At 54.3% G+C, this 27,311-nt stretch overlaps 1 pseudogene; it reads left to right on the top strand.

Annotated features, from left to right (window-relative positions):
* The window catches only part of LOC120711603, a 64,019-nt pseudogene extending 39,088 nt beyond the window's left edge, over nt 1-24,931 (top strand).
* Nucleotides 24,932-27,311: the final 2,380 nt, after the last annotated feature.

Here is a 27,311-nt window from a genome sequence, read left to right as displayed (position 1 = left end):
GGTTGGTGATGGATCTTTGCTTGGGCAGCACTTTCTTCAGCTCTTGAGGCTTCCAACCATGTGTGACAACCGGCCATGGGGATATATATAGGCAGCACAAGCAAATATAGCCATTGGAGAAAAGCTGCCTGAAAAGTCCCCAACGGCGGTTAATCCGACGCTCCTCCAATAGCCATCGTCGGTTCAACCGGTGAACACAGTTTTCCAACTAGCCGTTATACTTCAATGGCTACAATAATCAACCGACGTAATCAACCGGTGAATGCATCTTTATGGCCGGTTTAATCAGTGAATGTAACTGTCCCAGAGTTCCCGAAAAACCAACTCTCTGGACAACTACACCGACGTAATTGACCGGTGCATCATCGGTTCAACCGATGTATGCATTTTCCTTGGTCTTCTTCTGTCGTTGCACCGACGTATTCAATATCTTCATTGTCGGTTCAACCGGTGAGTGTATTTCTAGTTTCCAGCCTTCTGGACAACTGCACCAACGTATATCTTTTGCCTTCATCGGTTTAACCTGTAACACCCTAATTCAAATTTCAGCAATTTATAATAAATTTAATTGGTTTATTTAATTTTCTAAGGTTTATTGTGTTTAGTTGGCATTTAATCTAATTTTTGTTCCTTAATTAATTAAAATTTATCATAGGTTTAAATTTTTGTTGCATTCATGCTGGTGCATAATTTTATTTGAGTGTGGTTTGAATTCAAATTCAAATTTGAATTCAAACTTTGTTTGAATTAGAAATAGAAGAGGAGAAGAGTAGGAAAAAGAAAACCCAAGACCCAGCCCAACCCACTCCCCTCCTTCTCCCGCTCGGCCCGACCCAGTCAGCCACTCCCCCGCTCGGCCCAGTCCCGCGTCACGCGCTTGGCCCAGCTTCGCACGGCCCGCCCTGCGGCCTGCCTCCGCCTCGGCCCAGCTCGCTCCGCAGCCCAGCCCCGCCTCCGTCGCTCGCCGCGCGCATCGCCCCGTTGACAGGGAGACCCCACCGGTCATCCCCCTCCTCTGCCCCGCCGCGCAACGCACCGCCGCGATCCCCGCCGGGGATTTCGCCGCGATAGTCACGGGCGCGCATGCCCAGACCCTTCCCCGCCGCCCTATAAGTCAACCCCGAGCCCCGGCGCCTTTCCCATCCAGCCGCGCCGCCTCTCCTAAACCCTAGCGCCGCCTCCATCCCGCTCCGCCGCGCTCCGCCACGCCGGTGAGCTCTGACCTGAGCAATTACTCACCGCCGTTGCCGCTCCGAGCCTGCTGACCTCCTTCTCGCCCTCGCAGGTGCCCCACGAGCCGACCCGCGGAGTCCAGGCGCCCGGAGAGTCCCCACAACGGCCTGTCCACGTGCAGCCCGGAGCGCCGCCGCCGAACTTCGCCGTCAACACCCTGCGCCGGTCTTTCCCCCAATTCCAACCCTCGGTGAGCACTAGCCTGGTCTTATTTTGCTTTTGCGCTAGCTGCTTTAGCCTGTAGCGCACCCCAGAGGCCGTGCGAGCTCGCTCCGGCGATGCGCCGCCGCGCCGTCCGCCCCTCGCCATGGCGAGCCCCAGCCGAGCCTCCCTGAGCCCCGGAAAACCTCCCTGTGGATCACGCATGTTGCGTAGAGTCCTCCCGACCCAAAAACCCGCCGATTCGACCCCAGGATGGCCGATTTCGGGCTTCTCCGGTCGTGCGCCGCCGCGGGAGCGCGCCGCCGGCGAGTCCCGCCGCCGCCGTCGCCCGCAGACCACACTGACCGCCCGATCCTAAACCGGCGCTCGAGATTAGATCCCGATCCAGGCAACCCTGAGCCCTCAGATCTTGATCCAATGGATCAGATCCAAACTTACCCCTTCGCGCTGCTCTTTTTGCTAAAGAGACCCCCGGTTTCTTTTAAATCAACCCGCAATCCACAGCCATTCAAAATTAATTACAGTTTGGTCCAAATTTTAGCACGCAGCCCCCTGAGCTTCCTGGAATTTGAACCCGCCGTCCAACACTTGACTTTTTGCGAGTTAGACCCTGGAGTTAACATTTAATTACGTTTAGGTCCTCGGTTTTAGCAGAAAACCCCCTGGAACCCTGTTTTTATTACAAATAAGCCCCTGAACCTTGTTTTTAGCCTAGATTATGCGTTTTAACTCCGTTTTAAGCGTTCTTTATATCCACGCGATCGTTGTAACGAGTAGAATAGTTTTAGCTTAGTTTTTCTTGCTGTTTTTATGTATTGATGTACTGTTCTTTAGCTTTTTGTTAGAGTTTGCTTGTATGCTTATTGTCGTGCATTGTTTTGGCCATGTGTTCGTGAGTAGACGTTGATCCATCTGAGGAGCCCCAGTACCAGTACCCGGAGCAGCCGTCTTCCGAGCACTTTGAGCAGCAGCCAGAGCAGTACGAGGAAGGCAAGTATAACATGAACAACCCATCACTTTTAAATACATTTTCATACTGCATTTTAATATTGTATGCCTTTAAGGATTTCCTAGCCACTTTATATCCTTTATATATGCCTTTGGGTTGCATTTTGGTTAGTTGTGCTAGGTTGCTGTGCTATAACACGCTTTGGTCCTTTTTAATTAATTTGATTAATGGTATATGCAACTTAATTCTGAGAGTGGCCCTCTGTGTGGCTTGAGTGGCTCACTTCTCATTAAAATTGGTTTTGTTAGAAACATGGTTTAGGGGGCCAGCACGGTGCTTACTGCTGGGTTGGCCACTCTCCATAAGGACCGGTTCATAGAGCGACAACCTGGGACAACAGCGCTACCACAAGACTGGAATGGGACGGTCTTGGCTTACTAATTAGGCCATTTTGGTTTGGGAGTAACTTACCGACGGGGCATGGGGGGTGGTGAGCTTCAATGGTGGCCAGGCTACGAGGCTGGTCTGTGTGTCTTGTACCCCCTCGAGGTGGTTACCATCATTGCGGAGCCTGATTCCTTAGCGGTTACACCTTACCAACGTGTCCTTTGTAACGGCCTCGTAGTGGGTCGCTAGTCATCTCACCTAAGGAAGTGTGATGAACAACTGGCGTAGCTCACGACTTGTGGGTAAAGATGTGCAACCTCTGCAGAGTGTAAAACTGGTATACTAGCCGTGCTCACGGTTATGAGCGGCCCAGATCCTCCTTTTGATTAGTGGAGTTATCTCCTTCCGACGAGGGAGGTGCTTCTCGGGGTTACCTTGGTGGCTTGGTTTTGGTTTGGTTTCTCATTAGTGATATGATTAAACTTGATTAATGACTATGTAACTGGGTTAATGGTAATTCATCAACTCGTAGTAAATAGTTTTAATAAAATTTTGCCAAGATTAAAAGCTAATGCAGTTGAGTCAGCCAACCTTAGAGCCTCATAGTTTGTGTTATACTTGTTGAGTACAAGTTGTGTACTCACTCTTGCCTCTTCTCTACTTTTTCCTCTCGGATACGCTACTGCTGCTCAGTTCCTGCCGACACGAGGGAGTTCGTCCAGCGCTACCAGGACTACGAGGACTTCTAGGTGTTCGCCTCCCAGTCGACGTCCCTGTGGCGCCCTGCTTCAGCTCCGGAGAGCTTTATCGTATTTTGTACTTCGCTTCCGCTGTATCAGACATTTTTGTCATTAATGTAATAAATAACATTCGTATTCGCTTTATTATATCTTTTTACGTGATATGTGCTATGATATACTGTTCATTCTGTTGTATATACGTGTGACTTGATCCTAGCACGTATATGATTGCTCGGTTTATGTTCTTCCTTGACCTTACCAATCTGTGTTTCCTCTTTGCCCCAGCTTAGATGTCGGCAGAACAAAAAGGCCTTGGAGACCGTGCAATGGGTGATAGTGTTCATGCAACAGTTTCCGTGAAGCAGCCGACAACGGTACAAGATCAGTTCTCGCAAACAACATACCAACCGAAGAATGGTGAGGAAGCTTGCCCGTGTTGCCAATTCTATGGTGTTCCTTGTCGTCAAGTTCGTGCGATTGAAGATGAAGCCACAACTAGAAGGAACCAGAGGTTGTTCTCCAGTACAAAGAGAAAGATGTCTCCTCAAGAGCAGCTAGCAGAGGATTCCCTTTTCCTTGACTCTCCATCGGTCGAAGAGCTACAGACCATCCAGAAGAGAAAGGATCCTAAGTGCTCTAGAGATACACAGGTCGAGAATCAAGCTCTCCATGATTATGTGGATGGGTTGACTATCACTATGAATGTGATTCAGCCACGCGGTCGCAAGGAGTCCAAAGAGCAAGCAGCAGAAATAATGCAAGATGTGAAGATAAGTTCACAGGGAGGTCAACGCAGTAGCGCCATTCACCGCCACCGCATGTGCTACAAATGCGGGCAGAAAGGTCATTATGCTAAAAGTTGTCCAGCACCTCAGGCTCCACGGCAGGCAGGACAGCAGGGGTGCCCAGCCCAACCCAGGGTGCCACGACAGGGGAAGGTGAACCACGTGACGGCCGAGTCAGCAGCCGAGGCTTCTAACGTGGTTATTGGTACATTCATGGTCAACTCTTATCCAGCTATGGTGCTTTTCGATACTGGTGCTACTCATTCTTTCATCTCCAAGTCATTTGCCGAGCAGCATCGTATTCCAGTTTCGTGTCTGAGGTCAGCTATGGTAGTTACCTCACCTGGGGGCCAGATACATACATGTTCTATCTGCTCCAGAGTTAGTATTGTCATAAAGGGGGCAGAATTCCGCACTGGTTTAACCGTCATTGATTCCTCGGAGATAGATGTGATTTTGGGCATTGAGACCCTTACCAGATGGGGAGTCCGTATTGATTGTGCTCAGCAGACAGTTCACTTGTTAGCATCTGATGGCCGAGAGACGACAGTCAGTGCTACAGAGCCTTTTGGTTTTCTTCATCAGATGGAGGCTAGACCCACGGATGGTATTCGCGTGGTGCCTGACTTTCCGGATGTCCTTCCGTAGGACTTGCCAGAAGAAGGAAGAAGAGTTGATGGAGACACACCCGGATCTCTTTGCTAGCCAGCCCAGAATCTCGGGACGAGATTCCTGTAAGGGGGTAGGATTTGTAACACCCTAATTCAAATTTCAGCAATTTATAATAAATTTAATTGGTTTATTTAATTTTCTAAGGTTTATTGTGTTTAGTTGGCATTTAATCTAATTTTTGTTCCTTAATTAATTAAAATTTATCATAGGTTTAAATTTTTGTTGCATTCATGCTGGTGCATAATTTTATTTGAGTGTGGTTTGAATTCAAATTCAAATTTGAATTCAAACTTTGTTTGAATTAGAAATAGAAGAGGAGAAGAGTAGGAAAAAGAAAACCCAAGACCCAGCCCAACCCACTCCCCTCCTTCTCCCGCTCGGCCCGACCCAGTCAGCCACTCCCCCGCTCGGCCCAGTCCCGCGTCACGCGCTTGGCCCAGCTTCGCACGGCCCGCCCTGCGGCCTGCCTCCGCCTCGGCCCAGCTCGCTCCGCAGCCCAGCCCCGCCTCCGTCGCTCGCCGCGCGCATCGCCCCGCTGACAGGGAGACCCCACCGGTCATCCCCCTCCTCTGCCCCGCCGCGCAACGCACCGCCGCGATCCCCGCCGGGGATTTCGCCGCGATAGTCACGGGCGCGCACGCCCAGACCCTTCCCCGCCGCCCTATAAGTCAACCCCGACCCCGGCGCCTTTCCCATCCAGCCGCGCCGCCTCTCCTAAACCCTAGCGCCGCCTCCATCCCGCTCCGCCGCGCTCCGCCACGCCGGTGAGCTCTGACCTGAGCAATTACTCACCGCCGTTGCCGCTCCGAGCCTGCTGACCTCGTTCTCGCCCTCGCAGGTGCCCCACGAGCCGACCCGCGGAGTCCAGGCGCCCGGAGAGTCCCCACAACGGCCTGTCCGCGTGCAGCCCGGAGCGCCGCCGCCGGACTTCGCCGTCAACACCCTGCGCCGGTCTTTCCCCCAATTCCAACCCTCGGTGAGCACTAGCCTGGTCTTATTTTGCTTTTGCGCTAGCTGCTTTAGCCTGTAGCGCACCCCAGAGGCCGTGCGAGCTCGCTCCGGCGATGCGCCGCCGCGCCGTCCGCCCCTCGCCATGGCGAGCCCCAGCCGAGCCTCCCTAAGCCCCGGAAACCTCCCTGTGGATCACGCATGTTGCGTAGAGTCCTCCCGACCCAAAAACCCGCCGATTCGACCCCAGGATGGCCGATTTCGGGCTTCTCCGGTCGTGCGCCGCCGCGGGAGCGCGCCGCCGGCGAGTCCCGCCGCCGCCGTCGCCCGCAGACCACACTGACCGCCCGATCCTAAACCGGCGCTCGAGATTAGATCCCGATCCAGGCAACCCTGAGCCCTCAGATCTTGATCCAATGGATCAGATCCAAACTTACCCCTTCGCGCTGCTCTTTTTGCTAAAGAGACCCCCGGTTTCTTTTAAATCAACCCGCAATCCACAGCCATTCAAAATTAATTACAGTTTGGTCCAAATTTTAGCACGCAGCCCCCTGAGCTTCCTGGAATTTGAACCCGCCGTCCAACACTTGACTTTTTGCGAGTTAGACCCTGGAGTTAACATTTAATTACGTTTAGGTCCTCGGTTTTAGCAGAAAACCCCCTGGAACCCTGTTTTTATTACAAATAAGCCCCTGAACCTTGTTTTTAGCCTAGATTATGCGTTTTAACTCCGTTTTAAGCGTTCTTTATATCCACGCGATCGTTGTAACGAGTAGAATAGTTTTAGCTTAGTTTTTCTTGCTGTTTTTATGTATTGATGTACTGTTCTTTAGCTTTTTGTTAGAGTTTGCTTGTATGCTTATTGTCGTGCATTGTTTTGGCCATGTGTTCGTGAGTAGACGTTGATCCATCTGAGGAGCCCCAGTACCAGTACCCGAAGCAGCCGTCTTCCGAGCACTTTGAGCAGCAGCCAGAGCAGTACGAGGAAGGCAAGTATAACATGAACAACCCATCACTTTTAAATACATTTTCATACTGCATTTTAATATTGTATGCCTTTAAGGATTTCCTAGCCACTTTATATCCTTTATATATGCCTTTGGGTTGCATTTTGGTTAGTTGTGCTAGGTTGCTGCGCTATAACACGCTTTGGTCCTTTTTAATTAATTTGATTAATGGTATATGCAACTTAATTCTGAGAGTGGCCCTCTGTGTGGCTTGAGTGGCTCACTTCTCATTAAAATTGGTTTTGTTAGAAACATGGTTTAGGGGGCCAGCACGGTGCTTACTGCTGGGTTGGCCACTCTCCATAAGGACCGGTTCATAGAGCGACAACCTGGGACAACAGCGCTACCACAAGACTGGAATGGGACGGTCTTGGCTTACTAATTAGGCCATTTTGGTTTGGGAGTAACTTACCGACGGGGCATGGGGGGTGGTGAGCTTCAATGGTGGCCAGGCTACGAGGCTGGTCTGTGTGTCTTGTACCCCCTCGAGGTGGTTACCATCGTTGCGGAGCCTGATTCCTTAGCGGTTACACCTTACCAACGTGTCCTTTGTAACGGCCTCGTAGTGGGTCGCTAGTCATCTCACCTAAGGAAGTGTGATGAACAACTGGCGTAGCTCACGACTTGTGGGTAAAGATGTGCAACCTCTGCAGAGTGTAAAACTGGTATACTAGCCGTGCTCACGGTTATGAGCGGCCCAGATCCTCCTTTTGATTAGTGGAGTTATCTCCTTCCGACGAGGGAGGTGCTTCTCGGGGTTACCTTGGTGGCTTGGTTTTGGTTTGGTTTCTCATTAGTGATATGATTAAACTTGATTAATGACTATGTAACTGGGTTAATGGTAATTCATCAACTCGTAGTAAATAGTTTTAATAAAATTTTGCCAAGATTAAAAGCTAATGCAGTTGAGTCAGCCAACCTTAGAGCCTCATAGTTTGTGTTATACTTGTTGAGTACAAGTTGTGTACTCACTCTTGCCTCTTCTCTACTTTTTCCTCTCGGATACGCTACTGCTGCTCAGTTCCTGCCGACACGAGGGAGTTCGTCCAGCGCTACCAGGACTACGAGGACTTCTAGGTGTTCGCCTCCCAGTCGACGTCCCTGTGGCGCCCTGCTTCAGCTCCGGAGAGCTTTATCGTATTTTGTACTTCGCTTCCGCTGTATCAGACATTTTTGTCATTAATGTAATAAATAACATTCGTATTCGCTTTATTATATCTTTTTACGTGATATGTGCTATGATATACTGTTCATTCTGTTGTATATACGTGTGACTTGATCCTGGCACGTATATGATTGCTCGGTTTATGTTCTTTTATAAACCGGGTGTTACATAACCGATGTATAGGAATGTTCTGCTTTTCTTTTGATGGCTTTAATCGTTGAGTCTTCGTCGGTTTCTTCAACTTATTTTCTTCAAGTTTTCATCCCTTGGACCTAAAGTGCTGTATATAATCAACTAGAACACACACATTAGTCCAAGTGTTGGGTTGTCATCAAATCACCAAAACACATATGAGGAAATATGGCAACCATGGCATGAGAGGCCATTTCCCTAAAAGGGGCCATTTTCCTTACAGAGATCCTTCACTTCTCGCAGGTCTTGGTCTTTAAGCTTGTGCTATTGAGTGACCCGTCACCACCTTCGGCCACCCGAAGGTGAGCTCCATTCATCGCAGGTCCTGGCCATCAAGCTCGTGCTTCCGAGTGACCCGTTGCCACCTTCGGCAACCCAAAGGTGGGCTCCTTCATTCACCGTAGGTCATGAGAGGCGCCAATTATCCTTCGGCCGCTCTTGCTCCCCAATGCGGGGGCCCTGTTGATAGGTTAGATGTTTTTGAGTCTGAGATAAACCTCCGGGCGCGTTCTCGAAGGTCCAATCCCCAACACGGAGTCCGACGACGACGAGGTGGCGACGGGCGCGGGTTCCCCGCCGATCTATCGAGGGGCCGGCGGCGACGGCTCGACGGTGACGTTGGGCCAGGAGAGGCTCACGTGGGGGTCGTTGGTGGATCCGTCCCCCGCAAGGGCGGAGCATAGGTCGCCCACGCCGACGGCGGGGCGGAGGCCGCCCGCGTCGGCAGCGGGCGGGAGGTCATCCGCGCCCGCGACGGGGTAGATGGCGTCCGAGCCGGGGGCGAGACAAAGGTCACCCGCGCCAGCGACGAGCGAGAGGACACCCATGCCTGCGATGCGCGGCGGGGAGTCCGCAGCGAGCGCGGGAACGCCCGCGCAGATAGCCTCGAGGCGCCTGGCCGACCCGAGGGTGGCACCCTCGGGTCAGTCATCAGGAGGTGTCAGTGTGCCGCGGGCCCGGAGCAGCAGCACGGGCAAGCGCAGCATGAGCGCCCGGTCAGGGCAAGTAATCTTAATTTTATCCTTCGCATTCGTTTAATCAACCCTCCAGTCCTGTTGACATCAACACTTCTTCCTCGATTACCCAGCTCAGGGGCCATCGCTAGGGATGCGGCCCAGCTTGCGCCGACCAAGGCCCTCAAGACCGGGGCATAGTGGCGGAGGCCGTGAAGCTCCAAGAGGCGATGGCTCGAGGGGCCCAGAAGGCCCAACTGGCTCGAGCGCCAGAGAGTGGGGGCGACGCCGGCCAGAGCGGCGTTGTAATGGTCGCTCGGGCTAACGCCGAGAGGGGGCCAGCCGGGGCGGTGCGGATGATGCCGCCCGGCTGGACATTGAAATCGAGGCCGATCGGGGCGACGCGGATAGTGCCGCCCAGCCGGTCGCAGGAGGAGGAGCTGGTGGGGACGCACCTGTTACACCCGGTTTACAAAAGGACATAAACCGAGCAATCATATACGTGCCAGGATCAAGTCACACGTATATACAACAGAATGAACAGTATATCATAGCACATATCACGTAAAAAGACATAATAAAGCATATACGAAGGTTATTTATTACATTAATGACAAGAATGTCTGATACAGCGGAAGCGAAGTACAATATACGATAAAGACTCTCCGAAGCTAAAGCAGGGCGCCACAGGGACGTCGACTGGGAGACGAACGCCTAGAAGTCCTCGTAGTCCTGGTAGCGCTGAGCGAACTCCCTCGCGTCGGCAGGAACTGAGCAGCAGTAGCGTAGCCAAGAGGAAAAAAGTAGAGAAGAGGCAAGAGTGAGTACACAACTTGTACTCAACAAGTATAACACAAACTATGAGGCTCTAGGTTGGCTGACTCGACTGCATTAGCTTTTAAATGTTGGCAAAAATTTTATTAAAGCTATTTACTACAAGTTGATGAGTTACCTTTAACCCAGTTTCATAGTAATTAATCAGAATTAATTATGTAATTACTGAGAACCATACCAAAACCACCAAGGTAACCCCGAGAGGCACCTCCCTCGTCGGAAGGAGACAACCCCACTAATCAAAAGGAGGATCTGGGCCGCTCATAACCATGAGCACGGCTAGTATACCAGTTTTACACTCTGCAGAGGTTGCACATCTTTACCCACAAGCCGTGAGCTACGCCAGTTGTTCATCACACTTCCTTAGGTGAGATGACTAGCAAACTCACTACGAGGCCGTTACAAAGGACACGTTGGTAAGGTGTAACCGCTAAGGAATCAGGCTCCGCAACGATGGTAACCACCTCGAGGGGGTACAAGACACACAGACCAGCCTCGTAGCCTGGCCACCATTGAAGCTCACCACCCCCCATGCCCCGTTGGTAAGTTACTCCCGAACCAAAATGGCCTAATTAGTAAGCCAAGACCGTCCCATTCCAGTCTTGTGGTAGCGCTGTTGTCCCAGGTTGTCGCTCTATGAACCGGTCCTTATGGAGAGTGGCCAACCAAGCACTAAGCACCGTGTTGGCCCCCTAAACCATGTTTCTAACAAAACCAATTTTAACGAGAAGTGAGCCACTCAAGCCACACAGGAGTGCCACTCTCAGAATTAAATTCAAGTAAACCATTAATCAATTTAATTAAAAAGGACCAGAAAATGATGTAGCGCAGCAACCTAGCACAACTAACCAAAATGCAACCCAAAGGTATATATAAAGGATATAAAGTGGCTAGGAAATCCTTATAGGCATACAGTATTAAAATGCAGTATGAAAATGTATTTAAACGTGATAGGTTGTTCATGTTATACTTGCCTTCCTCGTATTGCTCCTGCTGCTGCTCAAAGTGCTCGGAAGACGGCTGTTCCGGGTACTGGTACTGGGGCTCCTCAGATGGATCAGCGTCTACTCACGAACACATGGCCAAAACAATGCACAATAATAAGCATACAAGCAAACACTAACAAAAACTAAGAAACAATACATCAATACATAAAAACAGCACACTAAACTAGTCTAAAGCTATTCTACGCGTTACAACGATCGCGTGAACATAAAGAACGCCTAAAACGGAGCTAAAACGCATATTCTAGGCTAAAAACAAGTTCTAGGGGCTTATCTGCAATAAAAACTAAGTTCCAGGGGGTTTTCTGCTAAAACTGAGGGCTAAAATGTAATTAACCATTAGTTCTAGGGTCTAACGCGTAAAACTGCCAAGGGTGGACGGCGGGTTCAATTCTGGTAAAACTCAGGGGCTAAAACGTTAAAATATGGGCCTAACTATAAATATTTTTGAATAAGCCTGGACTGCGGGTTGATTTGGCAAAAGATGAGGGTCTCTTTAGAAAAAGAGCCAGGCCGAAGGGGTACGCACGGATCTGATCCGTTGGATCACGATCCCGCGGCTCAGATCTAACCAAACAACGATCTAATCCTGGGCGTTGGTTTTGGATCGAACGGATCTAGGTGGCTCTCGCGCGGGGGTGGCGGCGCTCAACGCCGGCGACCACTTTCCGCGGCGGCGCGGTTTAGGAGCTTGCCGGAGTTCGCCCGCCTGGCACTCCAGGGCTCGGTTTGGCATGCGGTTTGGCCTGGGAGGGTCTACGCGGGGCGCGTGATCCACTGGTGGGCTCAAGAAAGGGCTGCATCGGCCGGAGAGGATGGCCGGCGGTGACCGGCGGCTTGGGTTCGCCGGCGTACCGCGTTAGCGCAGTTCCGGCCCCATTTGGCTCGGGTTTTCGGCACTGGGAGCATCTACTAGGCACGGCTAAACTACACTGAGGCCTAGCTCGGGCTACGGCATAGCAGAGCGGCGGTTCAGCCATGGCGCGGCGGCGGTGGAGCGCCGGTGTGGATGTTCCGGCCCCGGAAGTGACCCTCTGGCCACGATATCGGGTGCAAAAGGAAGGGTAGGTCGAGGTGGGTCTCACCTAGGTCCGAATCGAGCGAAGATGGCGTGTCGGAGGCGCGACGGCGATGTCCGGTGGCGACGCACCGGCGGAGCTCGGGGTCCGGCCGCTGCTGGGCGTCTCCGGGTACTGGATGGCACGGCTCGACCCAAGGCGGTCCTGCGGGAAGGATACGGGGGTCAGGGGGGCTCCGGGGTCACCGGCGGCGAGGAAAATGCGGTGGTGGAGGTGCTTACCGGCGGCGTGGGGGCTCTGCTCCGACTCCGGGAACCCGGGCGGCGCGGCTTAGGGTTTTGGGGTGGCGGCGGGGTGGAATGAGGAGGCGCAGGGGCTGCGGGGCCATTTAAAAGAGGTCCCGGGCATCTTGGGCGAGCGTGCCCGGCCGATACGCGGCGGGGATCGCGGCGGAACTGTCGCGGCCGTTGCGTGGAGCAGAGGTCGCGGGGGGGGAAAGAAGGCGATGCTGGCAGCTGGGCCCGGACCGTCAGCGGGTCGCGCGTCGCGCGGGCGGGGCAGGCCGGGCGCTGGCTGGTGGGGTCAGGCGCGCAGTGGGGGAGGGAGACGCGGTCGCGAGCGAGCGGCTGAGCGCTCCGCGTGGGCTGAGGTGCTGGCAGGTGGGCTGGGTCTGTGCGCTGCGGGGTTGGAGCGGGCCGCGTGGCGCGGGGCAGGCCGGGGAGGCTGGCGGGCTGCGCGGGCGTGCGGGAGATAGCGCTGGGCTGAGGGGGATAGCTAGCTGGGCCTGGGTGGGCCGGCCGGGTTGGGGTGCTGGGTTGGGCCAGGGTTGTTGGACTGGGTTTGGGTTGTTGGGTTGGTTTTCCTTTTCCAATTTTAACTCTATTTCCTATTTCTATTTCAAACAAAGTTTGAATTCAAAATAAAAATTTGAATTCAAACCACACTCAAACAATTAAAACTATGCACCAGCATGAATGCAACACAAAAATTAAACCTATGATAAAATTTTAATTACTTAAGGAACAAAAATTTAGATTAAATGCAAGACTAACACAATAAACCTTAGAAAACCAATTAAATTTATCATTAAATGCTGAAATTTAAATTAGGGTGTTACAGCACTGGAGTGCCCCGCTAGCCGAAGAGAGGAGGAGACCCCCGCCCCGAGCCCCCTGTGGGCTGGGGTTGAGGGTGTAACGGAGGAGGAGTCGGCGCTAAGGACGCCGACAGTGGAGGAAACCTGCGTCCCGGAGCCTGCAAGGGCCGGGGACGAGGGTGTTGTTGTAGCGGCGACGGCGCAAACGGCGCCAGAGAACGTGGTGCCATTTGTGGAGCTGCCGCAGAGAAGCAAGGAGTATGAGGGCTCGGGAGAGGTCAACACCATTGCGGCGGACAGCGCCGCCGACAAGATCGCCGAATTCGGGTCGGCCTCCGAGGAGGTACTCGGCGCAGGGACGTCCGAGGGCCCCCGTCATGGGGCGATCATCCAGTCCGGGGTCCCCTTGGAATTTCTCCGCAGTGAGCAGGAGGAGGAACCGGTCTGGAAAGTGCAGTTCGAGGTCGGCTCTCAGATCCAGGACCACCTCGACCGCGCCCTAGGGCTTCACCGGACGACGGACCTCCAGATCAGTCAGGTAGGTGGCTCTCTCCCGGGAATCGTTCGCATTTGGTCTTGATTTTGTGCATTTCACTCACGCTCTTCTATTTGCAGCGACTGAGGGATATTTCACGCAAAAAGAGCACCGAGCTGACCTGGCTGTACTCTCAGATGCACTGGCTCGGGCAGCACAACACCGACTTGGTGCTCCGGAACATCAACGCCAACACCAAGATGACAGACCTGGGGGCGCGCCAGCGGGTGCTAGAGGAGGAGCTGGCGCGGACCACTGGCGAGCGCGACATCCAGAGGGCCGCGGCGGAGCAGAAGGCTCAGGAAGCTGAGGCACAGACTGCCGAGCTGCAGCGTGTTAGGACGGTGCTCGAGCAGAAGGAGGCCGAGCTCCAGCGCAAGGAGGCCGAGCTCCAAGGCAAGGAGGCCGAGCTCCAGCGCGAGAAGGCGGCCGTTGCTACGCTGACCGGGACCCTCGAGGAGAAGGGCAGAGCCCTCGAGGAAAAGGACGTGGCCGTCCGGAACGCGGAGGCCACCCTCAAGGAGAAGGAGGACTCCTTGTCCTCGCTCGAGGAGGCCGCCCGGGTCCAGCAGGAAGAGGCGCAGAAAAATATCGCGGGTGAGCGTTCGAAATTTCATTGTCGTTTGATCTGAGTTTATCGCAACTTATATTGGTTCCTTTGATCAGAGCTGAGGCAGAAAGTGGCGGACGAGACTGCGGAGAAGGAGGCTGTCAACACCGCACTCATGGCGGCGCAGGTTGAATACGCTGAACTAGAGCGGACCGCTGTGAGCGTGTGCCAGGAACTCGAGGGGGACGGTGCCGTGTCTGGTAGCTCGGTGGTCAGCCACCTGCGAACGCTAGGTGGCCGGATCGCCAAGCACACCAAGAGTACTTTCTGCCTCGGTGTCCTGCGAGCCCTCACCGTGGCCTCGACGCACTACATTATGGACCTCCAGAGGGTGTCATCGGGGTATGTCGTCCCTACCGATGTCAGCCCGGACACCGCGTCGGCCATCATGAACGATGCCACCGTCGAGGGGTTCGCCACCGTCCTGGTCGGGAAGCTTGAAGCTGACATCCCCCCATAGCTGAATTCGATGCCGTTGAAGACCCGCAAGGGGGGATGATAACCGGTAGGAAGTCTGGGCCTCAGAGCCCGTGTAATAAGTTAGTACTTTGTCATAATTCTACTTCTGGATTAAGTAATTCATTATTGTATATTGACGGTGTGGCCCATCGAGGCCTTGTGCGTTCGAGCCTTTGTTTCTCTACTTTATTTCCGTGTTCTCGTATGCGTTTTAGATAGGCCTCAGCGAGGATGATTGCATTCACAAGCGACCTGGACGTAGGGAGGTGAGTAGGGATGCCGTATCCCAGAGGCGTAGGCGGTCCCGCGGCATGGCCGATCCCGTTTCCTAGTCATTTGTGCCTTGCGTCGGCCCTTTCTAAGTATACGAGAAACTTAGATACGGAAATTTTTCGAAAAATCATTGGCGATTTTCGGGGACGTTCGGGGGTTCCCCCCGTAGTAGCCCCCGAGGGAGGCTTGGCTTTGTCGAGGGTAAAGCCAAGCGTACCTCAGTATTCGTGCGCGTCCGAGCCCCCGAGGGTTCGGAGAGTTCTCAAAGATAAATAAGTAAAGCATACTCCTTTATCGCTTCGGGAATCTTGAATACGAGTACAAATGATGCACAAATTGCTTGGAATTCTAAGGATAGAAGCGACGTAGCTGCTGTATGTTCCAAGCGTTAGTGAAGACTTCACCGTTTTCGTTCGCCAGCTTGTACGTGACGGGCTTGAGCACCTCAGCGATGATATATGGGCCTTCCCACGGTGGTGAAAGCTTCTGGCGTCCCCTATTGTTCTGTCGAAGCCTCAGCACCATGTCGCCCTTGTTGAGGTCTCGTCGTCGAACTCTCTGCGCTTGGTATCTTCGCAGGGACTGCTGATATCGTGCTGAGTGAAGGAGCGCCACGTCTCGAGTCTCGTCCACTTGGTCCAGCGAGTCCTCACGGGCTTGGTGGTTCTGCTGCTCTTGGTAGGCCTTGAGCCTCGGTGACCCGTACTCCAAGTCTGTGGGGAGCATAGCCTTGGCGACATAGACGAGGAAGAACGGGGTAAAGCCCGTGGCTCTGCTTGGGGTCGTCCTCAGGCTCCAGATAACCGAGGGTAGCTCTGTGAGCCACCTCCGGCCAAACTTGTTCAGCTTGTTGAAAATCCTTGGCTTCAGGCCTTGAAGGATCATGCCATTGGCACGTTCCACTTGCCCATTCGTCTGTGGGTGCGCCACAGCCGACCAGTCCAAGCGTATGTGGTAGCCGTCGCAGAGCGCCAAGAATTTCTTGCCCGTGAACTGGGTGCCATTGTCGGTGATGATCGAATTCGGGACCCCAAACCTGAAGACAATGTCAGTAAAAAATAGCACGGCTTGTTTGGACTTGATCTTGCCGATGGGCCGAGCCTCGATCCACTTGGAGAACTTGTCGATTGCCATCAACAAGTGGGTGTAGCCCCCGGGCGCCTTCTACAGCGGGCAGACAAGGTTGGATCCCCACATGGCGAACGGCCACGTGATGGGGATGGTCTGCAGAGCGTGGGCCGGGAGGTGTGTCTTCCGGGCGTAGAACTGGAAACCCTCGCAGGTCCGCACAACGTCAGTGGCGTCGGTGACCGCAGTGGGCCAGTAGAAGCCCTGTCGAAACGCGTTGCCCACGAGGGTGCGTGGCGCTGTGTGATGGACACATACTCCGGCATGGATGTCTCGAAGCAGTTCCCTACCCTCGGGGATAGGGATGCATCGCTGCAGGACCCCCGAGGGGCTACGCTTGTACAGCTCTCTGTCGATCACGACGAAAGACTTGGCTCGCCTAGTGATGCGTCACGCCTGTGCGCGGTCCGTGGGTAGCACCCCTCGATTGATCCAGTCGAGGTACTGGTCGCGTCAGTCTTGCGAAAGTGGAGCCTCGTCGATCTGCATTGCCTCGCCCTCGTCCTCCGAGGGTGCCTCAGTTTCGGTCTCCATGGGCTCGGCCTCGTTCGCCGAGGGGTTCCCGCCGGGGGGCTCAGTGTTCAAGGGGCCCGGTTTCGCCGGATCCTTGAAATCGACGGAGGGCTTGGCGATGTCGCGAGCAAAGATGTTCAGGGGGACTGTGGTCTGCCCTGACGCGATCTTGGCTAATTCGTCGGCATCCTCGTTGTACTTGCGCGGGACGTGGTTGAGTTCTAGGCCGTCGAACTTGTCTTCGAGGCGGCGTACTGCGTTGCAGTATGCCTCCATCTTCGGGTCGTGACAGCTAGACTCCTTCATCACTTGGTCGATGACAAGCTGAGAGTCACTGCGTACGTCGAGGCACTTGACGCCGAGCTCGATGGCGATGCGGAGGCCACTGAGGAGGGCCTCGTTCTCCGCCATGTTGTTGGACGCAGGGAAGTGTAGGCGAATTACGTAGCGAATGTGCTCTCCGAGGGGTGAGATGAAGAGGAGGTCGGCGCCGGCGCCGGTTTTCATCACCGACCCGTCGAAGTACATGGTCCAGCTTTCAGCTTGGATTTGTGGTGGGAGCAGCTGAGTGTCCGTCCACTCAGCGACGAAGTCGGCCAAGATTTGGGACTTGATCGCCTTGCGAGGTGCGTAGGTGAGAGTTTCTCCCATCAGCTCCACAGACCACTTGGCAATTCTACCCTCGGCTTCCCTGTTACGGACTATCTCTCTCAGAGGGAAAGACGAGACCACGGTGACGGGATGGGCCTCGAAGTAGTGGCGCAGCTTGCACCAGGCCAAGACCACCGCGTATAGCAGCTTCTGGATCTGCGGATAGCGTGTCTTGGTTTCGGACAACACTTCGCTGATGTAGTACACCGGTCGTTGGACAGGCAGAGCGTGGCCCTCCTCTTGTCTTTCGACAACGATCACCGCGCTGACCACTTGAGTCGTCGCGGCTATGCACAGGTAGAGGGGCTCGCCGTCTATGGGTGGTGTGAGAATGGGGGCATGAGTGAGCGATGCCTTCAACCTGCCGAGGGCTTCTTGAGCCTTGGGGGTCCACGTGAAGCGCTCAGTTTTCCTAAGGAGTTGGTACAGAGGCAAGCCTTTTTCGTCGAGGCTTGAGACGAAACAGCTGAGAGCTGCGAGACAGCCCATGACCCTCTGTACCCCCCTTCAAGTCTTGGATCGGTCCCATCCATGTGATGGCCTCGACTTTTTCAGGGTTGGGCTCGATGCCCCGCTGGGAGACAATGAAACCTAAGAGCTTGCCTTGAGGTACCCCGAAAATGCATTTTTCCGGGTTGAGTTTTACCCCTTTGGCCCTTAGGCAATCGAACGCGATCCTGAGATCAGCGACCAGGTTGTCCGCCTTCTTGGATTTTACAACGATGTCATAGACATATGCCTCCACGTTCCACCTGATATGGTCCCCGAATACGTGAAGCATACACCGTTGGTATGTAGCTCCGGTGTTTCTGAGGCCAAAAGGCATCGTGACATAGCAGTACATGCCGAATGGTGTGATAAAAGAGGTCGCGAGCTGGTCGGACTCTTTCATCTTGATTTGGTAGTAACCAGAATAAGCATCAAGAAAGGATAAAAGTTCGCATCCTACAGTTGAATCAATGATTTGATCAATACACGGAAAAGGAAAGGGAACCTTCGGACATGCTTTATTTAAACTAGTGTAGTCTACGCACATCCTCCAACTTCCATTCTTTTTCTTCACTAATACAGGATTAGCTAGCCACTCGGGATGGAATACCTCCTTAATGAATCCGACCACCAAAAGTTTCTGCAGCTCCTCGCCGATCGCCCGGCGCTTGAGCTCGTCGAAGCATCGCAAGCGCTGCTTCACCGGCTTGGAGTTGGGTCGGATGTCAAGGGAGTGCTCGGCGACTTCCCTCAGTATGCCAGGCATGTCCGAGGGGCTCCACGCAAAGATGTCTGCATTGGCGCGGAGAAAGTCGACGAGCACCACTTCTTATTTGCTGTCAAGGGTGGCGATGACCTGCAACGCCTTGTCGTCGGGGTGATTCGGGTTGAGGGGCACCTTCTTGATACACTCGGCGGGTTCGAAGCTGCCCACGTGCCGGTGCGTAGAGTCCAAGGTCTCGCTTGCCATCTTGTCAAGGGTGGCTGCGAGGGCCTCGTCCTCCGCTTGAGCCTCTGCGTGCTCGACGCACTCGACGTTGCACTCGTAGGCGTGCTCGAACAAGGAGCCGACGGTGATGACACCCTTTGGACCCGGCATCTTCAACTTGAGGTAGGTGTAGTTGGGGATGGCCATGAACTTGGCGTAGCAGGGACGGCCAAGGATGGCGTGGTAGGCTCCCCGAAACCCCACCTCCTCAAAGGTGAGCACTTTCTTGTGGATGTTGGCTGCCGTGCCGAAGCAGACGGGTAGGTCGCTCTGGCCGAGGGGTTGGACTCGCTTCCCCGGCGCAACGCCATGAAATGGCGACTTGCTGGGGCGGAGCTTGTCCAATCCAATCCCCATGAGCTCCAAGGTGTGGGCGTACATGATATTGAGGATGCTGCCTCCATCCATGAGCACCTTGGAGTAGCGAGTGTTGCCGATGATGGGGTCGATAACAAGCGGGTACTGTCCCGGGTGTGGGACATAGTCGGGGTGGTCCTCGCGGCCGAAGGAAATGGTGTCCTCTGACCAGTCGAGGTAGGATGGCGTGGCCTTGGTGACGGAGAAGACTTCTCGGCGCTCACGCTTGCGCTGCCGAGAGGTCATGTTCGTCGTCGGCCCTCCGAAGATGAAGAAGGCGTTTTCCACCGGGGGAACTCGTCGTCTCCACCTTTGTCGCCAGCATCTTTCTTCTTGTCCTCGTCGCAATGCATGACGCAGTTGTAGTACTTCCAGAGCATCTCGCACTGCTCGAGGGTGTGGTTGACCGAGCCCTTCTGGTAAGGGCACGGCTTCTTAAGCATATCGTCGAACAGGCCGCAACCGCCTCGAGGGGGGCCTCGAGGTCCTTTGCAGTCCGGGGCAGCGACGAAGGCCTCGTCGGAGTCCTCCGCCTGTCCCGGTCCGTGCTGGTTCGGTGGGACCAGCTTCTTTCCTTTCTTCCCCCACTTTTGCTTCTTGGCGGGGGCGTTGGTCTTGGTGCTGCTGCCCTCTACGGGCGGATCTTCCTTGCGCTTGTTCGCCTTGCTGTCAAAGATGGCACCAACTGCCTCCTCACCGGCGGCGTAGTTGGTGGCGGCATCGAACAGCTTGTTGGTACTGGCGGGATGGCTTCGCGCAAGCTCGTGCACCAGGTTCCTGCACGTCGTGCCTTCGAGGAAGGCGTTGATGACCTCGACGTGGGTGACGCTGGGGAGCTCGGTGCATTGCTTGGAGAAGCGCCGCACGTAGTCACGCAGGGACTCATTGGCTTTCTGCCGACACTCTTTGAGGTCCCAGGAGTTTCCAGGGCGCACGTAAGTGCCCTGGAAGTTGCCCACGAAGATCTTGACTAGGTTGGCCCAGTCGTGGATCTGGTCCGTGGGCAAGTGCTCGAGCCACGTTCGTGTGGCGTCAGCGAGGTGAAGGGGGGAGGTTGCGGATGATGACCGCGTCGTCCGTCACACCGCCCAGCTGGCATGCTAGGCGGTAGTCGTTGAGCCAGACCGCGGGATCGGTCTCGCCCGAGTACTTGACAAGGGTGGTTGGCTGTCGAAAGTGCGGGGGAAAGGGAGCGGTACGAATCTCCTGGCTGCACACATGGTTGCCCGGAGGCTCCGGTGACTCGCCCCTGTTGTGCTCGGGGTCGAAGCGACCACCCCGTCGAGGGGTGTACTTCCTGCCATTGATGATGTTGTGGGCGTCGCCATCGCCGGCGTGTCCGCGCGTGTTGTGGAGTCTCTCCCTTGCGGGAGTCCTTCCAATGCAGTCATGAACCGAGGGTGCCTTCGTACTGTCCGCTGCGGCTGCCTTGCCCTTTCCTTCCGGGGGAGAGTGCACCGAGGCCTCACGGCCCTGGTGTGCTGCACCTCCGGCCTTCTGGACTATCAAGCGCATGCGAGACGTAGAGCTCTCGGCCTGCTGCACAGCAGCCTGCTCGATGAGCACCTATGCCTCGTGGCGCAGGTTGCGACCCGAAGTCGTAGATGGCTCGGGCATGGCTTGGAGTAGGTAGGCCGCAGCGACGAGTTTCTCGCTGGCCGTCTTCAGTTCCGGTGGTCTGTCGACGTTGTCGGCTAGGATCCGTTCCTAGGCGATGCACCCCGCCGCCCGGGCCTGCGCGCCACGTGCGATACGTTGCTGCTCGAGCGCAGTGCACAGCTCCTGTGTCTGCCGGCGCTGCTCGTCGAGCCTGGCTTGAAGCTCCTTGAGTTGCGCCAGCTATGCCTGCCGCGCCGCCGAGCTTAACGAAGAAGAAGGGTTCGCTACAGGCACCACCACTTGGTTTGCCTGCGCGTCTGCCCCGCCGTTCCCGTCATCGTCCGGAGCGTCGTCGACCTGTCCATCCACGAGCTCGACCATGATGCACTCCCGAGTGGGATCGTAATCCCCCTCACTGGAGTCCTCGGAACAGGTGAGGCAGTAAACCGCCGCGAGCTGGAACGATCGGAAAGCATCGAGGTCTCGGACCCCGGAGTAGTCCTCGGCCTCTTCGGCTGTGAAGTTGTCAATGAAGAAGTTGATGTCGTCGGCGATCGAGCCCACCGTCTCGGGGTAGGAGTCGTCAGGAGATGACACGATGAGGTTGCGGATCGAGAGGAGGTGATGACCCGGCAGATCCTCGTACTTGGTGAAGTTGGTGCTGGATGAAGAGGCATAGGTGGCAGCGTTGCGCATCCCGAAGGGAAAGGGCGACGGAGCAGTCGCGCCCTCCCTGCGAGGCACTGGGGCTGCAGTCGATGGTGGTGCCGGCGCAGATGGCGCCGGAGCACGTGATGACGAAGTGGCGGCTCCGTCGGCCGCGATGCTGAGCTGCGACATTCCAACCTCAACCCACGTGGGGGAGCTGAGGCGTGCCGCCCTGCGCCGCTCCATGCGCGCTTGTCGCGAGCGCTGGCCCGAGCGCCTGTTGCGCCGGGCTGGTGAAGTCGGAGCGTCGGGGTTGCGTCTGGGCGAGAGGAACTCCATGAGGTAACCGTTGCCGGTTGCCCTGAACTCAAGACTCCCGAACCAAATCTTGTATCCCGCTGGGAGCGGATCCTAGGCGCCCAAGGTAAATGGGCTGGATCTGCTCGCCATCCCTGGAGATCAAATGGGAACAAAAGAGAAATGTCACGCAACGCCCCTACCTGGCGCGCCAACTGTCGGTGTCCTGACCCGGTGGTCCGGACCCAACTAGTGACGATGCTGCGTGTTCCTCGTCCCAGATGGTTGATGCAGGAGGCAACACAGTCACGCATGAGTTTATCCTGGTTCCGGCCACGGGGCCGTACGTCCAGCAAAGGGGTGTGTGAGAGCACTATACTATCTTGCACCGGGGGTGCCTGTAGTAGGGGGTACAAGCGAGGCGAGAGAGGGAGGGAAGCTCCCAGGTCTCTGCTAGAGGAGGAGTTGATTGAGGCGAGTGCCAATATCGGGGCTCAGAAGAGTGTATGTGCTCTGTGAGTTGTGCTGAGTGTTGTGTTCCGCCAGATGAACGTCCATAAGATAGAGCCCGCCTCCCCCTTTTATAGACACAAGGAGGGGCGGTGTATATGTACGGGAGAAAGGAGAAGTCGTCATCTTCTCCCCGAATCGTAGGGGTGCAGTGGTCGAGCACTGTAGAAAGTATACTGCGGGGTATGGCGCCTGGCGTGGCAGTCATCCTAGGCGTCATCCTTGGCCTTGCGGAGATCGCGCCGGCATCCTTGTAGCTCCAGCGGGCGGCGTGGTGGTTGCTGTAGGGGGTACCGTCCTCTAGGCGTGGCGTGGCGACGTTCCGAGGGTCCTGCAGGCCAGGGTCTTGTCCTGGTCAAGGTCGGAGCCGCTTCCGAGGGTCGTGCCCATGCCGTTCGAGGGTTCCGCGGAGGGAAAAGTATGAAGAAGGTATGGGGAGTTGGCAGCACAGTAGCTGGAGCAGTGCCGAGCACATCTTGCACTGCATCGTAGGTTCCCACAGTGTCGCCACAGCGTCCGGAATGGCGGAGCAGTGACCGGATTTGGCGGACGGGTCTCCGGTCACAGCCACTGCGCGGAGTGGCTGCCTGACGCCGTCTGACCCGGATGCTGCGGAGGAGTGGTTGGAGTCAGTCCGCTCTCTCGAGGGTAGGCTCACTACCCTCGATCGGGGCGGAGACGCGGGGCGTTTGTCGAAGGTCTCGGCGGGAGGCCCTCGAGCGAGGCGGAGATTGCCCCGCGGATTCGAGGGGGCTCGGTTGGGCCATGAATTGGACTTCTTTGAGTCCTTTCCTTTCCTTTGGATTGGAAGGGGACTGTAGGCCTTCGTGGGCCGTGTTTTGCATTTTAAGGGTGATTTAGTCCCTTGGTTATGGTGCCCTTAATCATGGTACCCAACAACACGGAGCGGCGGCGGCGGCGACGGTTTCCACCACGGGAGCGTCCGTCGCGGCGCGTGGCCGGTTGCGCGTGGTCGCCGGCGGCCGGATCCGGCGGCCCCGGGCCCAGAGGCATGTTGTGGGGCCCCCGACGCCGTGTGCGGTGGCGGCGGCGGCATCACCCACGCAGGGGTGTCCGTCGTGGGCGCGCGGGCGGGGGCCATGGTGGCCGGCGGCCACCTCTACTGCGGTTGCAGCAGCGGCTCGTGGAGTTGGCGGCAGCGGAGACGGCGGCAGAGGGCGCATGGAGCTGCGGCGACTGTGGGATGAGGGATTCGCCAGATGAAAGTCTTGCTCGGCCTCTGGCCGGGCCGGCAGCGACGACGTTTAGTGGACGCCGTGTTCCCCATTGGGGGCGTTGTCGAGGTGCCCTCCTCTCTCTGACAGGTCTCTCTCGGTGAAAACCTTGCCTGAGTTTGCTCAAACGGGCGGCGGCGGCGCCCTCGGTGTCGTTCCTTCCTTGGAAGCGTCGTAGTTGGAGAACCTGTTCCGTTGCAGCTTGCGGCCGTGGCTCGTGGCGATCGGCGGCGGCGTCCCCCCCCCCCCCCCCCCGCCCCCGCCCTCGGAGGCGTCGCTGCTTGAAAACCAACTCAGGATGGGCTGCTAGGGGTTGTCTCGTCGTTGTCGGCTGGCTTCTTGCAGCAAACCACGATGGCAACTAAGTGCGGCGTGGGGCAGCGTCAATGGACGGCGCTTGCAGCTACAACTTCGTGAAACGACTTCGCTTGCAGCGGACCGTGGTGGTGCGGTACATCGTCGGAAGACGGCGCAAGCGACTACCCTAGCTTTCTAAGGCCGGCAATAGCTTTATTGCTATCCGTGGTTGTGCCACATTTCCACCCTTATGCTAGGGTGTGCGTGTTTTTCCTATTTGTGGTTATGCCATAAATTTACCCATGTGCTTGGGCTTTGGAGTTGGTTTAGACCTAGTTTAGCTAGGTGGTTGTTGAGGTTTTAGCCTGGTTTTCCCAAATTAACCGAGCAATGTGGGTTTTGTCTCATTTTCCCTAAAAATGAGGCCTTTGATCGGTGGTCTACCACACCTTTTGAATACAATTCAGGTGGGGATACCCCCGGGTGACCATTCAAAAAAAAAGGTGGAGAGCATTTAATTTATTACCAGTCAAGTCTTTTTCTTTTTCTTTTTTTGCATTGAGTAGTATGGCTAAGTTCACATTTTCCTTTCCTTTTGGAAATGCAATGTAGTAGCATTGCCTTTCAAGTTTCAACTAAATGCAAAGATGTCCTTTTTTCATCTACAGATTTTCAAGATTTATTGGCATCCTAGGATGGGGACAAAAGAAAACCAGTCCATAATAACAATACCATTACTGAGCATAAAGATTTTCTATTTGAGCAGGAGTGCAGAAAAAATCATACTAATTTATGTCCCTGTTGCTTGTTTCCAACAGAAAGCAATAGTGCATATCAAGCACTTCCCATAGTCTTTACCTCAATTTCCCCCCAAGATCAAGCACCCTTATTTAGTGTATATATTCGTGTACGAGTTAAAGTGTTCTGTCTATGGAAGTTGACGCTGGTTTTATGCAGGAGACCAGGAAACAGTTCAAAATGGATTCAACAATCTAGTGGATGTTCGTGATGTCGCTGACGCCCTTCTGTTGGCTTACGAAAACCCGCTGGCATCTGGACGGTACCTCTGCAATGCATCGCCAATAAGAGTCTCTGATATTGTAAATATATTAAAGAGCTCATTTCCAACATATATTTATCCCAAAAAGTAAGCCCCTTCCTCAGCAAACATTTTTTTTTCTCTGGCATGATGTGTGATTTCTAATTCTACTCTCTGCACAGATGGAATATTAAGGCATAAAACGTGAATATCTAGAGTTAAGTTGGTGAAAAATGAAACTGTCCCCAGTTTTTTTCTCTTAAAACTTCAGCATTGTTCTATCATTCCTTAATGGAAACGTTACTAGTGCATCATCCACGCTGTTTAGAAGGTATTATGCAGTTTGAAACTTTGCAAAACTGCCGAATTTTTCACCAGATTACTGAATGCAGAAGCTAGGGTGGACCTACAGGCCTATGGAGGAAACCCTCCGGGACAGCATCGAATGCGACCGACGTTTGGGCATCCTGAACTGAGCATCCATCCAACTGGGTCACCTTTGCCAGGTTTGGCTGCTGGCTGGTGACGGAAGGGAAGGCGTCCGCAACGGCAGCCAACGTCGCTAGCTGAGTAGGATGAAATCTAACGTGGTGGTGCGAAAAGGAGGAAAGAGAAGACTCACCAGCGACGAAAGAAGAGCCAAGCGATTTCACACGTATCGAGACTATGTGAGACAGGGTCATGGGGCCGGTGCTTGCATGCATAGATGACAGGATGTAAAAAATATTTTTTCTCTCTCCGCTGCTCCAGCTCAGCTAGCGAAGTCGCGGGCTACACTGCGGACGCCCTTAGGGCAGCATGCTAGGTAGCAAGGTTTAAAATTTCGGTGAAATTTCGGTATTTTTTTTGTTTTCGGTAGTTACCGGAAAGTGGAATTTCGGTAAATTTCGTTTCAAAATTAAAAAATTCAAAAAAATTTGTAAAAAAATTTGTAAAAAATATGATAAAAAACTAGGTGTTTTTCTGAGCAATTAGCACTTGAAGTAATTGAAAAATAAGTTGATTTGGTTGGTTAAAATCACTAAATGGTTTCGGACCCGTTAACCAATAATAAACCCGTTAAGCGTTTTAACCTACCCAACTCACCTGGGTCCGCCCCGACGCAGCTCGTCACTCTTCCAGTGCCTTCCTCGCTCTCCTCTTTTTTCCCCTTCGTCCCTCCGCCCTTCCGCCGCCGCCAGCAGTAGATTTCGCCGCGTAGCACCGAAATTTCGGCGGAAAAACACCGGATTTCGGCCGGAATGTAGAGGATCCCGCTGCTGGGAAGGCGCGGCGGCATACCGCTGCATCCCGACCGGATTTCGCTGTCTTACCGGCGAAAAACCGTTACTTCTGTCCGGATTTCGTCGCTGGCTCCGGGAAAGAAAGGTATGAGAGGGTATTTTGCGATGGTGATGCTTGTTGATGTTGATCTAAGTTAGTTACTGCTGATATGTGATGAACTTCATGCTAGTTAAAGGAAATTGGGAAGCTAGGGTTAGAGGAAATGTTAGGATTTGTTAGTTGATTTGGCATGGAATGTATAGAAAAAATCATTCAAACATTTTGGATATGAATTGTATTGAATATTAGTGATGAATTTAATAGCCGATTCATGAACTTACACCGTGCTAGTTTGTATGATGAAAAAGAGCACGAATTGTAGATACTATGTGATATTCATGAACTTACACCGTGCTATTTTTCTGTAATTGTAGGACAATGCCAGACGTAGTTTGGGAGCATGGCCAAAAGGTCGGGGTGGTTTCAAATGCAAGTATTGCAGGGAGGAGAAGGGTGAGGGAGGAGCAACACGGTTCAAAGAGCATTTGGCACATAGGGGGAAAGATGTGAAGGACTGCCCTTCGGTTCCGATTGAAGTTAAGCAATTCTTTAGTGAGCAGTTGGACAGGAACAAGGTTAGAGCAAAAGCAAGGGCCCGAGAAAGAGTGCTGAGGGACCAAGCAGCAAGGGGGCGGCACACTGACCTAGAGGAGGAGGGTGGCCAGGGGCACGACGAGGATGCAGAGCTACAGGCTGCCTTACACCAGTCCCGCCAAGAGTATGACTTTATGCAGCAAGCTGGGCCACGATACGAGAGGGGTGGCAGATCTGGAGCTGCTTCTGGATCTATAAGTGGTGGTGTTGGAGGCAGTGGTGGACCACAGCCTTCGATGTTCAGAAGGAGTCAATCACAAGTCCCCGAGAGGGTTAGGGACTACCACCTAGGTTTGAGCAGTGCTCCACGACAGCAAAGGATTGATACCGGCCCATGGACTGTCAAGGGGAGGACATCAAGAGAGCTTCTAGGGAGGGCATGGGCGAAGGCGTGCCATGCTGTCGGTATTCCCGGCCGGAAAGTCGATGACCCATACTTTAAAGCTGCGATCGTGGAGACCTAGAAACAAGGTAACAATGTATATTTTGAGCTACATTACATATCCTTCATTGTGATCTTAATGCTTTCTCTTCTATGACCGCACGTGTTGGAATCAAAATACCATCAGGGAGGGAGATAGATGGAAAATATTTGGATGAGAATGTGAAGGAGATAGAGA

Source organism: Panicum virgatum, chromosome 6K, assembly GCF_016808335.1.
Source record: "Panicum virgatum strain AP13 chromosome 6K, P.virgatum_v5, whole genome shotgun sequence".
NCBI classification, from domain to species: Eukaryota; Viridiplantae; Streptophyta; class Magnoliopsida; order Poales; family Poaceae; genus Panicum; species Panicum virgatum.
The sequence above is the reverse complement of the archived record's forward strand: the minus strand, read 5'-3'. Positions and strand labels throughout refer to the sequence as shown.